The 20,357-nt window shown below is 54.2% G+C and overlaps 1 long non-coding RNA gene across 1 annotated transcript in view; it reads left to right on the top strand.

Moving 5' to 3' along the window:
• The window catches only part of LOC142468449 (uncharacterized), a 14,788-nt gene extending 13,639 nt beyond the window's left edge, over positions 1-1,149 (top strand). Inside the window, exon 3 of the long non-coding RNA XR_012788659.1 lies at positions 520-1,149. This is a non-coding gene — a long non-coding RNA (uncharacterized LOC142468449). The remainder of the gene's footprint in view (positions 1-519) is intronic.
• The last annotated feature ends 19,208 nt before the right edge of the window (positions 1,150-20,357 follow it).

The raw sequence follows: 20,357 nt of genomic DNA, 5'->3' as shown, positions 1-20,357 counted from the left end.
ACACAAAATAATTTAGTAAATGTGCTTATTTATTTTTGTTTATCCTTTTGAGAGCGAGTCACAGGCCTGCTTGTTGGCTGTTGTGTTCGCCTTTTCCCTGTGCCAAGTACTCTCGCCTTAACTGTAGCACTTGTACTGGCCTGTGGCACTTCAGGGGCACTGAGTGTGGGCTGTGGCACTTCAGGGGCACTGAGTGTGGGCTGTGGCACTTCAGGGGCACTGAGTGTGGGCTGTGGCACTTCAGGGGCACTGAGTGTGGGCTGTGGCACTTCAGGGGCACTGAGTGTGGGCTGTGGCACTTCAGGGGCACTGGGTGTGGGCTGTGGCACTTCAGGGGCACTGGGTGTGGGCTGTGGCACTTCAGGGGCACTGGGTGTGGTTGTGGCAGTTGTGAAACACTTGAGATACATTGCAAGAGTGGTGGTGGAGCACTTTCTTGTGTTTGTGTTTTAATCTTCTTCCAAAAGCTGGTGATTAGTAATTGTTGACCAAACTTTCTTTTGCGTGTCTCATTTGTAGGCGTCGGTTCAATATTTTGAACAGATGATGTAAGCGGTTGGATGTTGACAGGGACCTGCACAGAACTTGCACCTACTGTACCGGTATCATCCTGAAGTGGGGAATGAAGAAGTGATGACTCTGGAGAAAAATTAGCAGCATGTAAAGATCCATCCTGTGATGGGTTAAAGAGGAATTGTTGTTCTCTTGCTGTACTCCTAAACTGATTGGCTTGGCTTACATTCAGAACTAGTGCTTGTAATGTCCTGTTTAGATTTTGGATTTCTTTAGGAACTTGGATGATGACATTTTTTATTTGTGACATTTCTGATATTGACCTTTCATGCATCCTTTCATGCAGTGACATAATTTCTGAATGGTGACGATTTTAATGCAGTGACATCATCCTTTCATGCAATGACATAATTTCTGAATGGCGTCGATTTTCTTCACCCAAGATTCGTTCTTCAGAAGCTGCAATAGCTGAGAAGGTGTCACGAGCAGGTGTCACGAGCAGGAGGACTTGAATGCTGTGTTAATCCAGGAGTGTTAACATCTTCATGGTCACTTGAGTGAATTTGTCCTTGAGCGGCAACATCTGGTTCTACAAATAAATAAAGACATTATGAACTGACATGGAACTTTCACTTTTTTTTTTAGCCTATAATGATAGTTGTTCTCATAGTGGAACACATAACATGTTTCCATAATGTATTATTTGTGTCCAATTAAAATATGATGCTTGAAGCAACAATTACGTTTAGACTCAGTGTGAAAGAAGAATGAATTAACGTTTGTTGGAACATCACAACTCCTAGCTGATACTTGAAAACACACACAATACATGTTGTGTCATGAAACACTACATCTCCTGTGTCAATAACTGATCTGAAGTTCATTACATGTGAAAGGCATTTATTTGGCATGGCAAATGAAATGCTTCCAATGTACACATTATATAGCCTGCACCTCATACACTCACCTACCATTCTTGATGATGACATTGATGAGACAGGTGACGAGATGTGTTCTGTGTGACGTGCCACAGGTGACACAGGAGCTGCCGGACCAACTATATAGAAGAATAACATCAGAATTTCATTGTCATGTGTACATAATTAACATTAAGTATCTGTAGTGGAAGTACTTATGGCTAAATATCAGCATCCCGTTACGAAATCACAATTCTATGGTTAGGGCAATCTGTATATTATCCATCTTAACACAAATGTACATGTGAAACTAATCGTCCAATGTCTTTTAAACACCATACAACATACATACAATGTTAATGCAGATATGTATTAAGGAATGCGTTATAAAATTAACTGGTCTGTTGTACATACACTGCATATGTTAGGTATTAATATAGCTACAATAATGTACATCACTGCCATGAAAGCAAAGTTGACTCTGCTTATAATTCAGCACCTAATTGTGGAAATGTGTATGAATGTTTTTAGAGATCTGTCAGAACATTTAAGAGAAGCAGGTGTAGCACTCAATGTGGCTGACACTCAGCAACACATGCAGTGTGTCGCTCACAGATGGTACTGGTGTGAGAAGGTGGCATATCTATAACGTTACAATAATTTATAACTGAAAGAATGAGTAACGTACGTTTTAATATATCGTGGATTGGTGGTTGAAAGTAGTAAGATAATTACCATTTCAAATGAATGTGATGAACTTCTGTTCACCTTGTCAGCTTCTAACAACTGTAAGCCCTCCCCCAACACTTGACACCACCATGACCCCTGAGCTGATTCTCCCACCTGTAAGCCCTCCCACAAGACTTGACCCTACCATGACCCTGTGAGCTGGCTCTCTGCCCGACACCACCCCCTCTGTTCACCTCTATGCTGTGATTACAGATTAATTGCAGCTGGTTTCACACACCGGTACATGAGCGAAATACAAATATGAAGTGAGCTAAATATGAACACAATTAAATACCATATGGTACATGTTCCTATTTATGCTCACATTAGACTACATGAAGAGAAAAAAGAGCTTTTATAATACATAATGGAATGTGTTTGTGAAAATTATTCATGTTCACCTTTCAATTGACAATATTCCATGCAAGACTTTATTACGCAGTAAGGGCCTGTTTAGAGGTGTAACATAGATTATCACAAATATATAAATATTATATGTATATATGGATCGACACATACATGAAATAGTGAATTATGAATTTGTGTGCACAGACACAGTATAACGAAGAACACAGTGATGTTAAACATTACTGTGACAAAGGATGACTGCGGGTGTGCTTTGTGGTTATGCATGTTAACCCATTGTTTGTAAAAATATTCGAACATACATTCAGCTTTCAACTATAGGTGAAAGATGTTGAATGCTTTGTAAAGTAGAAGGTTGCAGTGTGTGATATTTAAGATCATTACACATAATCCCTTCATGCAGGTCAAGTGGTGTATGTTGATTGACAAATATATATATAGATATATATATCGATATACATAGAGAGAGAGAGAGAGACATATATACAGATATATATGTAGGTATGCTTATATTTGGAACAAACAATACATTTCAGTGGAAAGATAGATAAGAACTGTAACATAGGACATGCATAGTACAGTAACATTTGTCACCTGCTGGAAATTGAGATGAATAAATTCCGATATCTCTGTCCCCTGGCAAACGCTCCACGACGACAGGAAGAAATTTTTCACGCATCTGCTCCTCCAATGGAGTTCAGATTAGAGCTTGTGCTGGCGGCCCACCTCCAGTGGCAGAAGCATGCATCCGTTGTGCTTGGATTTTTTTTTAAATTCGCCTTGATATCATCAAATCTCTTCCGACAATTCGTGCGGTCCCTGACATGATTCCCACACGCAGACACAGACAATGTTATTTGGTCCCACATTTCTTTTCTTGAGGCTGAACTTGTCCGTCCTTGAAAGACATAAAACATATATGACCTTACTAATGAATAGAAAGACAAACATTTTACAAAACTGCTACCTGTTCAAAGAGATACATAACATGCTGGTTTAGGTTGAATATGTGTACCACATGAGCATTTACGTGGAAACATACAAATCTAAGGAAGCTTGCATGAATATTCTATGAACATTGGCAAACTTTTTTGACTGATTGTTATGGTCGTTTTGAAGCATGAAGGATTATGTGTGTAACAATTAACTTTAATTGATAGATATTAGAGATTAATAGTTTGATATTAACACATGTCACATGAGATAGGATAAAATGTCTTTGAACTATCAAAGCAAAGATTGACTTACCTAATAAATGCCCATATAGAGAGTCATAGTGCTCCAAAATCCCTGTGACAAGAACTCTGTTTTCCTCATCATCGAAACGAGGATTACGTGGCTGCTCCACACGTTTCTTCCGACCATGTGCAGCCACAGAGCTTGGCTGCTGCTGACTGGACTCTCCTTCCAATGGAAGAGACTCCAAAAGCGGGCCACCACCAACCACCCCACCATCAGACACCCCAGCAGCACCAGCAACAGACACCCCAGCAGCACCAGCACCAGACACCCCAGCAGCACCAGCAACAGAGCCACCACCAGCACTCGCACTCACAGCAACACCACTCGCAGTCCCAGCAACACCACTCGCACTCGCAGCAACAGCACTCCCCTGCATCCTACGTTCACTCAGACACGTACTCACACGACTACCAGTACCACTCACACCAGCATCACTCCTCCCACGCCTTTCGGCCATACCTATAGCACTCACAAAGAACAGAAAAGAAATTTAAACACAATCGCACTGAACACTTACAAACTGAAAACAACACAAAGATGTTAACAAAACAACACAGGACAAACCTATCACAATACACAGCAACTCTCTCTGTCAATCTGAAATATGCAAATCACCCAGCTCTGTGTGTCTCTCTCTCTCTCCCAACAACACAGAGAATGAATAAAAATACACGCTGCCTTTAAATGGGCCGCTCAATCAAAAACATGCTTACTTCGGCAGATTCAGAAAGAAGTTTCATTGGCGAACCTAACACCACCTCGCCATGCACGCCGATACACCTGTGTGTGATCGGCAAATCATCGCCATAGTGGGAACAAATATTTTCGGCTTGATTCGGAAGGGATTCGGCACTTATTGCATACGGCGAGGGAAAATCGGCAACATCATGCTGATAAGGAACACTTGGCGAGAGCAATTTTTCGGCGCTTACTGCATGAGGCCCATAGTTCCCACGATCTGATTGGCTCAAGTACCATGTGACACTGGCCATCTTGCTTTTGATGACATCATGTTAAAGGGAAAGGAAGCACAGCCATTCTGATTGGCTGGCTTCATTTCCTTTACATGACGTCACCAAAAAAAAAAAGGGAAAAGCACATGGTTTTCACTGGCCAATCAGGCCTGTGGGAACCATTTGCAGAAAATGTGATGTCATAGACCTATATAAGCCTATGTCGCCTCATTTTACACTAAGAAGCCGAGGAGGAAGGACCTCCTCCTCCTAGAGGAGGACAAGGGCGGGCCTCCAGAAGATATAGATGAAGAAAAAGATACAGATGAAGACCCCAAAAGATCCCAGAAGATGGATTACAAATAACAAAAGAAGAAAAAGAAAGAAGAAAAAGACTATGGATTTCTTTTTACCTGCTTCCTGTTCGTGGATTGGTTCAAGAGCATGCAGTGTCCCCGGGATTCGGAGGGTGAAGACATCTAAAGGTAAGTAAAAATATGGAATGTGTGTTTATTTTACAGTTTTTTTTTTTATTGTGATTTAATTTTTTTCATGCCCATTCATTGCCACTGTATTTATGTATGTCTCTATGGATATACATACACACAGGGTACAAGCAATGGTTGTTTGTGCAAATGCTTGTTTTTATGTATTTTAAATGTATTTTGCTTGTTTGTTTAGAAATATTGGTGCAATTTAATTTTTATTTTTATTTAGTAAGATGTCATTTTTAGTGATATTTTCAATAGTTTATTTCAGGGGGGGCTGCTTGCTAAGCGCCGGCCGTGTTGGGGGGGGGACCTTTTTAATAGTGGCTTCTTTTGGTAGTTAGATTTTGTGTGATGGTGGTTACTTTGAGCTTTCATTTATTTCATAATGGTTTTGTTTTGGTGTTTTAATTGAGAATTGTGGAATTTATTTTGGATTGGATTAATTGATTGGTGGTCATTTAGTTCTGTTTACTTCTTGATTTGTTCATAATTTCTGATTGTTTGGATGGCATTGGATGTTGTTTGTGATTGTTTTTTTTATTTTGACCATTGACTGGTATAGTGTTAAATGATGCACAGATTATATGGATATAATTTACCCACATTGCCATTCAATTGTTTTATTGGCATTTGTTAGTTATTTAATTGGCTATGTGCTGTGTTTGATTTTGCTGTTTAATATTTTTTATTTGGCTATGTTATGATTTATATTTGGCTATGTAATGTGTTTTATTTGGGCCTGATTTTTTAATCCTTCCCCATTTCTTGATATATTGGTCAATCATGCACATATTATATGGGCATGATGTACCAATGAATGGGTGAATGGTGGGTATAGTGGGTCCGGTGTGGGTGGTTAGGCCTCCTGGGTGGGTAGCAGGGTAGGGTAGGTTAACCCCTTAATTACTATAGCGGTTATTAACCGCTAAGGCGATTAAGGGGCTAGGGGCCATTAGAATGTATTTATTATGTATTCTTACTGACATCAGAGGACAGGGACTCGCGGTAAGCTGACCAGGACGCCCATCATAATGCCAGGGCTAAGTAGAACGGTTTTATTTACTTTATTAACGCTGACTAATGTTGTGATTAATAATGGGCAAATAATCTATTATCCATATCTGGATAATAGTTATTTTGCACATTACTGTGTTGTATGTGTTTGGTGGGGGGAAGGGGGGGGGTATTGATTTAAATGTAGGCCATGTTTTATTTTTTGACATACAGGATTGGTACCTCAGGCCTGCGGGGACCCACGGGTACCACCCGAGGATCCCCGGCCGCCCACGGGTACCACTTGAGGACCCACAGGAGACACCTGCTGGGAAGAACCAGGGGCCCCACAGCTGTGCACTGGGACCCCCCCGGGTGCACTATGGGGCCTGCGGACATCCGTCGGGACCACCGGGGACCCCGCTGGACTGGGGTATTAATCCTGTGCGCAATAAAATAATAAATCTTGGTTTTATGGGGGGGTAGGGAGGGGCACGGGGGTGGGTTGTGTATTGGTGCTTACTAAATATTTTTACATTTCAATTTTATTAATAGTGCAGATGAGCAGAGGGTCTCCGGAGCTGAACCGCGTTGGTTTTAGGTCCGGTGACCCCATACTTCCCAAGATACAGGCCCTGTTATGAGGTGCCGGTATCCCCGCCATGTAAATGTCCCGCGTCACGTGAGCGGGACATATAAATGCATAGGAGATACCGGCACCCCATAACGTGGCCTGTATCTCAGGATTTTCGCAGAGAGAGGCGGATCTCTCGGCCACAGATACAAGTCGCCAGGTAAACCCTTTTCGGAGGGCAGGTCCTATCGCCGCCGGCAACTCGCCATGTTTAGAAATGTTGCTCTCACTGGTATTCGGGCCTTTCTGCATACCGTGAGAGCAAATCGTCAAAAACATGGCGAGTTCAAAACCCTGCCGATAATTTATATCGGCCTTTACTGCATAGGCCCATAAGGGTGCGCTTATAGTAAGCGCGACGCGATGGAGCGATGGATTGTTCGCGATCGCTGGAAGTCATCTCTATTTGATTTTCCAGCGACCGTCGCCGTCACTATAAGCGCAGCCTTAGACTTATGCCCATCCCCAGCATGTGTAAATCCCCTACTGTATTACCCTCCACCACCTCTGCTGGGTGGCTATTCCAAGCATCCACCACTATTTCTCTGAACAAACTCCCACCCAGAAGCTTCAGAGCACGACCTCTTGTTCCAGTTCTTCTCTTTCTCTGAAATATGCTTCCCTCCTGCACCTCGTTGAAACTATTGATCCACAGGAAAGTTTCTATCCTATCCCCCATCTCCTGCCTCTCCACCCATGTTGTTTTTTTCGGACGGTCTGATACCTGACACTCTCCTAAAACAACGGAAGTCTCTCCTCGTGACAAGCAAATACGCCAAATACCAGGGTTGTCGTGCGCTTTTCAGCACCCAGAATCCAAACGCGGCTTTTCCATCAACACCATTTTGTGCCTCTCACATTGGTTAACGCCTTAGCTGCCAGCAGGTCTGCAACACACGGCTAAGCGCCGGCCGTGTCGGGGGGACCTTGCCGCTGCACCCCTCGGACGGTACTAATAGTTTGTGGTGTAGCGGAGACGTCTGCTTATCGTCACGGCGTATTCTCGCCGGCAGTGAAAAGGTATTACTCCTCCGGCAGTGAAAAGGTTAATATGTTGCAAATTAGCACGAACCTTTCGCCGCTTTCTGTGGGACAGCGTTTATCTGAGACATTGTGTGCTGGAGTTTTACGTGGGCGGGTGATTTCACTAAATGTGGTTACTGTATGTGTTACTCTGTGTCACTGTGTGTGTTACTGTGAATGTGTTACTGAGTGTTACTGTGAGTGTGTTACTGTGTGTTTCACTGTGTGTTACTCTGTGTCACTGTGTTTGTTACTGTGAATGTGTTACTGTGTGTTACTGTGAGTGTGTTACTGTGTGTTTCACTGTGTGTCACTGTGTGTGTCACTGTGTTTGTCACTGTGTGTGTTTCAATTTTACTGGTACAAACTGTGTGTAAGTGGGTGACCCTATTGAAGTTTATGGGGGTGACTGATGTGTGTAAGAGGGTGACCCTATTGAAGTTTATGGGGGTGACTGATGTGTGTAAGAGGGTGACCCTATTGAAGTTTATGGGGGTGACTGATGTGTGTAAGAGGGTGACCCTATTGAAGTTTATGGGGGTGACTGATGTGTGTAAGAGGGTGACCCTATTGAAGTTTATGGGGGTGACTGATGTGTGTAAGAGGGTGACCCTATTGAAGTTTATGGGGGTGACTGATGTGTGTAAATGTGCGAGACTGCAGTTTACGAGGGTTATCCCATGTCCTCTATGGCGATGCATTTAATAGGGTGATCCCGAAACACTATCTGTATATAGGGTAAGTGCTGTGATATTATAGCAGATGATTGGATAAGTGATGTGTACTAGGGGTGTGTGAAGATAAAGGTGAATGGTCCACGCGGGGATTCCAGATTTTGATAAAGAATTTGGGTTGTGTTTTAGACATGCCGTGAGTGTCTCCACCAACATTATTTAAGTCATCTTTTGGGTGATCGGACTCAGGAATGGGGTCGCCTCTTTTTTCGAGGCGCCAGTAATAGGGCGTCGCGTCAAGTTGCCCAGAGGTTTGGTTAGCAAAAAGGATGTCAGGTCTAGATTAACCCTGGCGCCCAGAACCGGCTCATTCAGATCTCGGATCATGATCCAAAATCTAACAACCTTGGGGCAAGAAAAGACAGGGGTGCCCAATGCTCCGTCTAATTGACAAAACATATATGGTAAATAGTATAAAGTTTAAATACTTCAATAATAAAAGTAATAACTTGGTTATTTAGTTTAACCCTTTGGCCAAAGCTTCATAAGCCTGCATACCAAACGTCAAGGTATAACCAAAAATGCAGGTCCTACACTACACTGTGAACCCTTCCTTTTACCTCTGTATGAGGGGAAAGAACCATAGTAAGTTTAACCTTGGGGCAAGACCACCTAATACTAAGGTGTATTAGGGCCTCAGGAGCGTTAGTTATTTGCAGATGTTCCCTGAGCTTACAGCATTCCTCCTCTATCACCCCCCCCCTTTCCTTACCCCACTTACTCACAATACTACCCTTTGTTGTCACAGAGCGAAGTCAGCGGGTAAGAGAAAGGCCTGAGTCACCATGTGCAGGGGAGTATCAAGAGGCAGACGAGAAGGTGCCTTATACAATATTTGTGATGTCAAGTGAGGGGTAACCAAACGGGACTGACCACACATTAAAAGGTAGCAGTGCCAGGATGCACAGTATACCAAGAAGGAACAGTATTTGGATTGCAAGAGGTATAGTTAGGATTACAGATGCCATGTTTGTTGGGAAATGAACCACATTTGAAGAAATACAAGAGAGATCTAATATTCCACATTTCTTTCACAAAGGGAGACACACAACGGAACGTATTGGAAGAGATCGGCACAGCTCAAACACATCACAAAGGACTTATCTCAAGTATACTGTACAGTATATTCCGTTCTGAGTCTCCTGGATAAGATAGGAAAGCACTCATATATGATTGTGGGGGAGAAAGATATAGGAAATACATTTCTAGGGATGATTGGGCAGAGATATGGGAGGCTGCGGTGAGCTTCTTCTTGCGATGTGTCCGGCCCGCCGCCATTTTAATTTCTTTGATGTCACAGATTTGTGTTTGGTTTCCAACCCATTCATGCTTTTTCCTGTCTCTGGGTAATAACCAGCACGTACCTCTCCATAGGTCTTTGTGTTGTCTGAAGCTTCTGAATTATCTTCGCTTTTATGGTCCAAGTTTCACAGGTCATACGTGAGCACGGGCTGAATACACGGGTCACATCCACACGTGAGCACGGGCTGAATACACGGGTCACACCCACACGTGAGCACAGGCAGGATACACGGGTCGAAAACTTTCCTCTTGAGGCGCAGTGGAAGCTTCCCTTGAAAGATCGTCTTGTTTCTTCCAAATGCTCAATCCCATCTTCATTCACTATTGATTTCATTGAAATGGTTCCCATCCATTAGTTGCTGGTCAAGCTGGACATAGTCTTTGATTTCTTCTAGTTCTAAAATATATATATATATATAGCCATGGCTGGTCCAGCTATCTTTCTACCTTCACGTAAGTTCTAGTAAGATACAGACAGTGACAGACTATCCTATGGGGCTTTTCCCCCTCATCATGCTGACTTCCTGAGTGGTGGTGACACAGAGATCTGTGAATAGCCAATGGTGGTGCAGATACTGGGCTCTCCCTCTTTGAGCTTCAGGAAGGAAGTTGCTGAATTATAGAGTGAAGTTCAACCCCTTACGGGTGAGACCTTCAGAGAGTTCCAGACTACCCCATCATGGGGTAGGAGCTTTCATCTTCTCCTCCTGGCTGGGAGGGAGACATGTGCTCAGCCCCTCATGGGCTGAGGGCAATAAACTAATCCAGCGAGGCCTTCCCATTACCCGCAGGCCAGTACCATCCAGAAGCCAGGGATCTACCTTATCAACTGGAGCATACGCTGTAACAACACCAGCAGTGGCTGCTACAATAAAGATCATCCTCATTTATACTTCTGGCTCCTCTGCAGTCTGTGTGGAGAGAGGTATTGAGAGTAGGACTGTCATAGCGGGGACCGCCTTCAGCATTGCTGAAGCCCCCTATGTCTACAGGCGCTGTCACCAAAAGGAAAGAACGAGAGGATTCCCCAAAAGTCTGTCCTGTCACCCCACAACATTGAGGGCATCTCATCTCTCCTGTACCCTCGCAGGTAACCAGCACTAAACATACACTACCGACACACTTTATTCGAGTGTGGTCGGTACCGCAAGCCGGGAAATCTCCCGGCTTGCTAGTGGCCGCCCCTCGGCGTGCCGCGCGTCATAGACGCGCGGTCACGCGTCATCGGGAGCGTGCGCCCCCTGCACGCGTGTCCAGGGGCTCCCCGAGGGAGCCCTGGTGTCCCGCGATCGCGGGACAGCGGCAGGGGGTTCCGGGGGACCCGGCGGACCCGGCAGCGGTAGGGAGAGCGCTTCGGCGCGCGCCCGTCACACTCGGGCGCGCGCCAGGCTACTGCTGCGGCACAGAATGGGCAAATGCTCGAATAAACTGTGCCGCAGCAGTAGCAGTAGCCTGGCCAAGATCTCCCAGTGGGGGGAGGGGGAGGGATGAGAGGGGTTACACACACACACACACACACATATATACTAAAAGAGAAAAATCTGCAGCACTCATCAAATGTAACGCTTGCGCTCACCCCGAACAAGGCGGGACCCCGGTACTGAGGCGGGAAAGTATAGAACTGCGCACCCGCAGCAGCGGAGGCACGCCTGGAGGGTGGATAGTCAAGATCGCCGGGTCTGGGTTGGAGAGAGTGGGTTAGTCTTGATACTTGCCGAGGTCGTAGGTAGGTGCCAGGAGGGTAGTCAGAGTTCGAGGTGCCGTGGTCAAGGGTTGGAGCCAGTAGAGAGGTAGATTGTCCGTTTACCGTGGTCAGGAATGGAGAAGGTTGGAAGGTCAGAGGGAAGCCGGGGTCGATAATCCAGAGCAGGGTCCAAAGTCTAGCCGGGTCGGTACACAGGGAGGCAAGCAGCAACAAGGTTACTAGCACAGACAGAACAAGGCAGAGACATAGAGATGTGGGAACACAAGGCTACCAATAACTATGCTCAGCCAATGAGGAAGTGACAGAGCTGAGCATATATAGAAACAGGAGTCCAATGAGAGAAGGGGGTTGAGCGGAGGAGCGGCCTCTGCGGAGGCAGGGATAGGCTGTGAGAGGCAGGAGACAGGTGAGGGCGATATTAGAGTTGACGCGCAGCTGGGGAGCGGTGTGCGCGCCACGCGGGACGGCCGTGTAGCACAAGCAGAGGGGTGGAGCTGTGAAACTGTGAAAGCCCTGCGTGTGTGTGCGCGCTCTGTAAGGTGCGCGGGAGACTAAACAGCAGGAGGTAAGGAGGAAGTGCGCCGCGGGGGACGTGCTCTCGGAACACTTGCAGCAGGAGGCAAGGAGGAAGCGCGCCGCGGGGGACGCGCTCTCGGAACACTTGCAGCAGGAGGTAAGGAGGAAGCGCGCCGTGGGGGACGTGCTCTCGGAACACTTGCAGCGGGAGGTAAGGAGGAAGCGCGCCGCGGGGGACGTGCTCTCGGAACACTTGCAGCAGGAGGTAAGGAGGAAGCGCGCCGCGGGGGACGCGCTCTCGGAACACTTGCAGCGGGAGGTAAGGAGGAAGCGCGCCGCGGGGGACGTGCTCTCAGAACACTTGCAGCGGGAGGTAAGGAGGAAGCGCGCCGCGGGGGACGTGCTCTCGGAACACTTGCAGCAGGAGGTAAGGAGGAAGCGCGCCGCGGGGGACGCACTCTCGGAACACTTGCAGCAGGAGGTGAGGAGGAAGCGCGCCGCGGGGGACGTGCTCTCGGAACACTTGCAGCGGGAGGTAAGGAGGAAGCGCGCCGCGGGGGACGCGCTCTCGGAACACTTGCAGAAGGAGGTAAGGAGGAAGCGCGCGCGGGGGACGTGCTCTCGGAACACTTGCAGCGGGAGGTAAGGAGGAAGCGCGCCGCGGGGGACGTGCTCTCGGAACACTTGCAGCGGGAGGTAAGGAGGAAGCGCGCGCGGGGGACGTGCTCTCGGAACACTTGCAGCGGGAGGTAAGGAGGAAGAGCGCCGCGGGGGACGTGCTATCGGAACACTTGCAGAAGGAGGTAAGGAGGAAGCGCGCCGCGGGGGACGTGCTCTCGGAACACTTGCAGCGGGAGGTAAGGAGGAAGCGCGCCGCGGGGGACGTGCTCTCGGAACACTTGCAGAAGGAGGTAAGGAGGAAGCGCGCGCGGGGGACGTGCTCTCGGAACACTTGCAGCGGGAGGTAAGGAGGAAGCGCGCGCGGGGGACGTGCTCTCGGAACACTTGCAGCGGGAGGTAAGGAGGAAGCGCGCCGCGGGGGACGCGCTCTCGGAACACTTGCAGCGGGAGGTAAGGAGGAAGCGCGCGCGGGGGACGTGCTCTCGGAACACTTGCAGCGGGAGGTAAGGAGGAAGCGCGCCGCGGGGGACGTGCTCTCGGAACACTTGCAGCAGGAGGTAAGGAGGAAGCGCGCCGCGGGGGACGTGCTCTCGGAACACTTGCAGCAGGAGGTAAGGAGGAAGCGCGCCGCGGGGGACGTGCTCTCGTAACACTTGCAGCGGGAGGTAAGGAGGAAGCGTGCCGCGGGGGACGCGCTCTCGGAACACTTGCAGCAGGAGGTAAGGAGGAAGCGCGCCGCGGGGGACGTGCTCTCGTAACACTTGCAGCGGGAGGTAAGGAGGAAGCGCGCGCGGGGGACGTGCTCTCGGAACACTTGCAGCGGGATGCTGTGCAGCAGGAGGTAAGGAGGAAGCGCGCCGCGGGGGACGTGCTCTCGGAACACTTGCAGCAGGAGGTAAGGAGGAAGCGCGCCGCGGGGGACGTGCTCTCGTAACACTTGCAGCGGGAGGTAAGGAGGAAGCGCGCCGCGGGGGACGCGCTCTCGGAACACTTGCAGCAGGAGGTAAGGAGGAAGCGCGCGCGGGGGACGTGCTCTCGGAACACTTGCAGCGGGAGGTAAGGAGGAAGCGCGCCGCGGGGGACGCGCTCTCGGAACACTTGCAGCAGGAGGTAAGGAGGAAGCGCGCCGCGGGGGACGTGCTCTCGGAACACTTGCAGCAGGAGGTAAGGAGGAAGCGCGCGCGGGGGACGTGCTCTCGGAACACTTGCAGCGGGAGGTAAGGAGGAAGCGCGCCGCGGGGGACGTGCTCTCGGAACACTTGCAGCGGGAGGTGAGGAGGAAGCGCGCCGCGGGGGACGCGCTCTCGGAACACTTGCAGCAGGAGGTAAGGAGGAAGCGCGCCGCGGGGGACGCGCTCTCGGAACACTTGCAGCGGGAGGTAAGGAGGAAGCGCGCGCGGGGGACGTGCTCTCGGAACACTTGCAGCAGGAGGTAAGGAGGAAGCGCGCGCGGGGGACGCGCTCTCGGAACACTTGCAGCGGGAGGTAAGGAGGAAGCGCGCGCGGGGGACGTGCTCTCGGAACACTTGCAGCGGGAGGTAAGGAGGAAGCGCGCCGCGGGGGACGTGCTCTCGGAACACTTGCAGCGGGAGGTAAGGAGGAAGCGCGCGCGGGGGACGTGCTCTCGGAACACTTGCAGCGGGAGGTAAGGAGGAAGCGCGCGCGGGGGACGTGCTCTCGGAACACTTGCAGCGGGAGGTAAGGAGGAAGCGCGCCGCGGGGGACGCGCTCTCGGAACACTTGCAGCGGGAGGTAAGGAGGAAGCGCGCGCGGGGGACGTGCTCTCGGAACACTTGCAGCGGGAGGTAAGGAGGAAGCGCGCGCGGGGGACGTGCTCTCGGAACACTTGCAGCGGGAGGTAAGGAGGAAGCGCGCGCGGGGGACGTGCTCTCGGAACACTTGCAGCGGGAGGTAAGGAGGAAGCGCGCCGCGGGGGACGCGCTCTCGGAACACTTGCAGCGGGAGGTAAGGAGGAAGCGCGCGCGGGGGACGTGCTCTCGGAACACTTGCAGCAGGAGGTAAGGAGGAAGCGCGCCGCGGGGGACGCGCTCTCGGAACACTTGCAGCGGGAGGTAAGGAGGAAGCGCGCCGCGGGGGACGCGCTCTCGGAACACTTGCAGCGGGAGGTAAGGAGGAAGCGCGCCGCGGGGGACGCGCTCTCGGAACACTTGCAGAAGGAGGTAAGGAGGAAGCGCGCGCGGGGGACGTGCTCTCGGAACACTTGCAGCGGGAGGTAAGGAGGAAGCGCGCCGCGGGGGACGTGCTCTCGGAACACTTGCAGCGGGAGGTAAGGAGGAAGCGCGCGCGGGGGACGTGCTCTCGGAACACTTGCAGCGGGAGGTAAGGAGGAAGCGCGCCGCGGGGGACGTGCTATTGGAACACTTGCAGAAGGAGGTAAGGAGGAAGCGCGCCGCGGGGGACGTGCTCTCGGAACACTTGCAGCGGGAGGTAAGGAGGAAGCGCGCCGCGGGGGACGTGCTCTCGGAACACTTGCAGAAGGAGGTAAGGAGGAAGCGCGCGCGGGGGACACGCTCTCGTAACACTTGCAGTGGGAGGTAAGGAGGAAGTGCGCCGCGGGGGACGTGCTCTCGGAACACTTGCAGCGGGAGGTAAGGAGGAAGCGCGCCGCGGGGGACGCGCTCTCGGAACACTTGCAGCGGGAGGTGAGGAGGAAGCGCGCCGCGGGGGACGTGCTCTCGGAACACTTGCAGCAGGAGGTAAGGAGGAAGCGCGCCGCGGGGGACGTGCTCTCGGAACACATGCAGCGGGAGGTAAGGAGGAAGCGCGCCGCGGGGGACGTGCTCTCGGAACACTTGCAGCGGGAGGTAAGGAGGAAGCGCGCCGCGGGGGACGCGCTCTCGGAACACTTGCAGCGGGAGGTAAGGAGGAAGCGCGCCGCGGGGGACGTGCTCTCGGAACACTTGCAGCGGGAGGTAAGGAGGAAGCGCGCCGCGGGGGACGTGCTCTCGTAACACTTGCAGCGGGAGGTAAGGAGGAAGCGCGCCGCGGGGGACGTGCTCTCGGAACACTTGCAGCGGGAGGTAAGGAGGAAGCGCGCGCGGGGGACGCGCTCTCGGAACACTTGCAGCGGGAGGTAAGGAGGAAGCGCGCCGCGGGGGACGCGCTCTCGGAACACTTGCAGCAGGAGGTAAGGAGGAAGCGCGCGCGGGGGACGTGCTCTCGGAACACTTGCAGCGGGAGGTAAGGAGGAAGCACGCCGCGGGGGACGCGCTCTCGGAACACTTGCAGCAGGAGGTAAGGAGGAAGCGCGCGCGGGGGACGTGCTCTCGGAACACTTGCAGCAGGAGGTAAGGAGGAAGCGCGCCGCGGGGGACGTGCTCTCGGAACACTTGCAGCGGGAGGTAAGGAGGAAGCGCGCCGCGGGGGAAACGCTCTCGGAACACTTGCAGCAGGAGGTAAGGAGGAAGCGCGCCGCGGAGGACGTGCTCTCGGAACACTTGCAGCGGGAGGTAAGGAGGAAGCGCGCCGCGGGGGACGCGCTCTCGGAACACTTGCAGCAGGAGGTAAGGAGGAAGCGCGCCGCGGGGGACGTGCTCTCGGAACACTTGCAGCGGGAGGTAAGGAGGAAGCGCGCCGCGGGGGACGTGCTCTCGGAACACTTGCAGCGGGAGGTAAGGAGGAAGCGCGCCGCGGGGGACGTGCTCTCGGAACACTTGCAGCGGGAGGTAAGGAGGAAGCGCGCCGCGGGGGACGTGCTCTCGGAACACTTGCAGCGGGAGGTGAGGAGGAAGCGCGCCGCGGGGGACGTGCTCTCGGAACACTTGCAGCAGGAGGTAAGGAGGAAGCGCGCCGCGGGGGACGCGCTCTCGGAACACTTGCAGCGGGAGGTAAGGAGGAAGCGCGCCGCGGGGGACGTGCTCTCGGAACACTTGCAGCAGGAGGTAAGGAGGAAGCGCGCCGCGGGGGACGTGCTCTCGGAACACTTGCAGCGGGAGGTAAGGAGGAAGCGCGCCGCGGGGGACGTGCTCTCGGAACACTTGCAGCGGGAGGTAAGGAGGAAGCGCGCCGCGGGGGACGTGCTCTCGGAACACTTGCAGCAGGAGGTGAGGAGGAAGCGCGCCGCGGGGGACGTGCTCTCGGAACACTTGCAGCGGGAGGTAAGGAGGAAGCGTGCCGCGGGGGACGCGCTCTCGGAACACTTGCAGCAGGAGGTAAGGAGGAAGCGCGCCGTGGGGGACGTGCTCTCGGAACACTTGCAGCGGGAGGTAAGGAGGAAGCGCGCCGCGGGGAACGCGCTCTCGGAACACTTGCAGCAGGAGGTAAGGAGGAAGCGCGCCGCGGGGGACGCGCTCTCGGAACACTTGCAGCAGGAGGTAAGGAGGAAGCGCGCCGCGGGGGACGTGCTCTCGGAACACTTGCAGCGGGAGGTAAGGAGGAAGCGCGCCGCGGGGGACGTGCTCTCGGAACACTTGCAGCAGGAGGTAAGGAGGAAGCGCGCCGCGGGGGACGTGCTCTCGGAACACTTGCAGCAGGAGGTAAGGAGGAAGCGCGCCGCGGGGGACGCGCTCTCGGAACACTTGCAGCAGGAGGTAAGGAGGAAGCGCGCCGCGGGGGACGCGCTCTCGGAACACTTGCAGCGGGAGGTAAGGAGGAAGCGTGCCGCGGGGGACGCGCTCTCGGAACACTTGCAGCGGGAGGTAAGGAGGAAGCGCGCGCGGGGGACGCGCTCTCGGAACACTTGCAGCAGGAGGTAAGGAGGAAGCGCGCCGCGGGGGACGTGCTCTCGTAACACTTGCAGCGGGAGGTAAGGAGGAAGCGCGCCGCGGGGGACGTGCTCTCGGAACACTTGCAGCGGGAGGTAAGGAGGAAGCGCGCGCGGGGGACGTGCTCTCGGAACACTTGCAGCGGGAGGTAAGGAGGAAGCGCGCGCGGGGGACGTGCTCTCGGAACACTTGCAGCGGGAGGTAAGGAGGAAGCGCGCGCGGGGGACGTGCTCTCGGAACACTTGCAGCGGGAGGTAAGGAGGAAGCGCGCCGCGGGGGACGCGCTCTCGGAACACTTGCAGCGGGAGGTAAGGAGGAAGCGCGCGCGGGGGACGTGCTCTCGGAACACTTGCAGCAGGAGGTAAGGAGGAAGCGCGCCGCGGGGGACGCGCTCTCGGAACACTTGCAGCGGGAGGTAAGGAGGAAGCGCGCCGCGGGGGACGCGCTCTCGGAACACTTGCAGCGGGAGGTAAGGAGGAAGCGCGCCGCGGGGGACGCGCTCTCGGAACACTTGCAGAAGGAGGTAAGGAGGAAGCGCGCGCGGGGGACGTGCTCTCGGAACACTTGCAGCGGGAGGTAAGGAGGAAGCGCGCCGCGGGGGACGTGCTCTCGGAACACTTGCAGCGGGAGGTAAGGAGGAAGCGCGCGCGGGGGACGTGCTCTCGGAACACTTGCAGCGGGAGGTAAGGAGGAAGCGCGCCGCGGGGGACGTGCTATTGGAACACTTGCAGAAGGAGGTAAGGAGGAAGCGCGCCGCGGGGGACGTGCTCTCGGAACACTTGCAGCGGGAGGTAAGGAGGAAGCGCGCCGCGGGGGACGTGCTCTCGGAACACTTGCAGAAGGAGGTAAGGAGGAAGCGCGCGCGGGGGACACGCTCTCGTAACACTTGCAGTGGGAGGTAAGGAGGAAGTGCGCCGCGGGGGACGTGCTCTCGGAACACTTGCAGCGGGAGGTAAGGAGGAAGCGCGCCGCGGGGGACGCGCTCTCGGAACACTTGCAGCGGGAGGTGAGGAGGAAGCGCGCCGCGGGGGACGTGCTCTCGGAACACTTGCAGCAGGAGGTAAGGAGGAAGCGCGCCGCGGGGGACGTGCTCTCGGAACACATGCAGCGGGAGGTAAGGAGGAAGCGCGCCGCGGGGGACGTGCTCTCGGAACACTTGCAGCGGGAGGTAAGGAGGAAGCGCGCCGCGGGGGACGCGCTCTCGGAACACTTGCAGCGGGAGGTAAGGAGGAAGCGCGCCGCGGGGGACGTGCTCTCGGAACACTTGCAGCGGGAGGTAAGGAGGAAGCGCGCCGCGGGGGACGTGCTCTCGGAACACTTGCAGCGGGAGGTAAGGAGGAAGCGCGCCGCGGGGGACGTGCTCTCGGAACACTTGCAGCGGGAGGTAAGGAGGAAGCGCGCGCGGGGGACGCGCTCTCGGAACACTTGCAGCGGGAGGTAAGGAGGAAGCGCGCCGCGGGGGACGCGCTCTCGGAACACTTGCAGCAGGAGGTAAGGAGGAAGCGCGCGCGGGGGACGTGCTCTCGGAACACTTGCAGCGGGAGGTAAGGAGGAAGCGTGCCGCGGGGGACGCGCTCTCGGAACACTTGCAGCAGGAGGTAAGGAGGAAGCGCGCGCGGGGGACGTGCTCTCGGAACACTTGCAGCAGGAGGTAAGGAGGAAGCGCGCCGCGGGGGACGTGCTCTCGGAACACTTGCAGCGGGAGGTAAGGAGGAAGCGCGCCGCGGGGGAAACGCTCTCGGAACACTTGCAGCAGGAGGTAAGGAGGAAGCGCGCCGCGGAGGACGTGCTCTCGGAACACTTGCAGCGGGAGGTAAGGAGGAAGCGCGCCGCGGGGGACGCGCTCTCGGAACACTTGCAGCAGGAGGTAAGGAGGAAGCGCGCCGCGGGGGACGTGCTCTCGGAACACTTGCAGCGGGAGGTAAGGAGGAAGCGCGCCGCGGGGGACGTGCTCTCGGAACACTTGCAGCGGGAGGTAAGGAGGAAGCGCGCCGCGGGGGACGTGCTCTCGGAACACTTGCAGCGGGAGGTAAGGAGGAAGCGCGCCGCGGGGGACGTGCTCTCGGAACACTTGCAGCGGGAGGTGAGGAGGAAGCGCGCCGCGGGGGACGTGCTCTCGGAACACTTGCAGCAGGAGGTAAGGAGGAAGCGCGCCGCGGGGGACGCGCTCTCGGAACACTTGCAGCGGGAGGTAAGGAGGAAGCGCGCCGCGGGGGACGTGCTCTCGGAACACTTGCAGCAGGAGGTAAGGAGGAAGCGCGCCGCGGGGGACGTGCTCTCGGAACACTTGCAGCGGGAGGTAAGGAGGAAGCGCGCCGCGGGGGACGTGCTCTCGGAACACTTGCAGCGGGAGGTAAGGAGGAAGCGCGCCGCGGGGGACGTGCTCTCGGAACACTTGCAGCAGGAGGTGAGGAGGAAGCGCGCCGCGGGGGACGTGCTCTCGGAACACTTGCAGCGGGAGGTAAGGAGGAAGCGTGCCGCGGGGGACGCGCTCTCGGAACACTTGCAGCAGGAGGTAAGGAGGAAGCGCGCCGCGGGGGACGTGCTCTCGGAACACTTGCAGCGGGAGGTAAGGAGGAAGCGCGCCGCGGGGAACGCGCTCTCGGAACACTTGCAGCAGGAGGTAAGGAGGAAGCGCGCCGCGGGGGACGCGCTCTCGGAACACTTGCAGCAGGAGGTAAGGAGGAAGCGCGCCGCGGGGGACGTGCTCTCGGAACACTTGCAGCGGGAGGTAAGGAGGAAGCGCGCCGCGGGGGACGTGCTCTCGGAACACTTGCAGCAGGAGGTAAGGAGGAAGCGCGCCGCGGGGGACGTGCTCTCGGAACACTTGCAGCAGGAGGTAAGGAGGAAGCGCGCCGCGGGGGACGCGCTCTCGGAACACTTGCAGCAGGAGG

The sequence above is a fragment of the Ascaphus truei genome, chromosome 17 (assembly GCF_040206685.1).
Source record: "Ascaphus truei isolate aAscTru1 chromosome 17, aAscTru1.hap1, whole genome shotgun sequence".
Classification (NCBI taxonomy): Eukaryota; Metazoa; Chordata; class Amphibia; order Anura; family Ascaphidae; genus Ascaphus; species Ascaphus truei.
The sequence above is the reverse complement of the archived record's forward strand: the minus strand, read 5'-3'. Positions and strand labels throughout refer to the sequence as shown.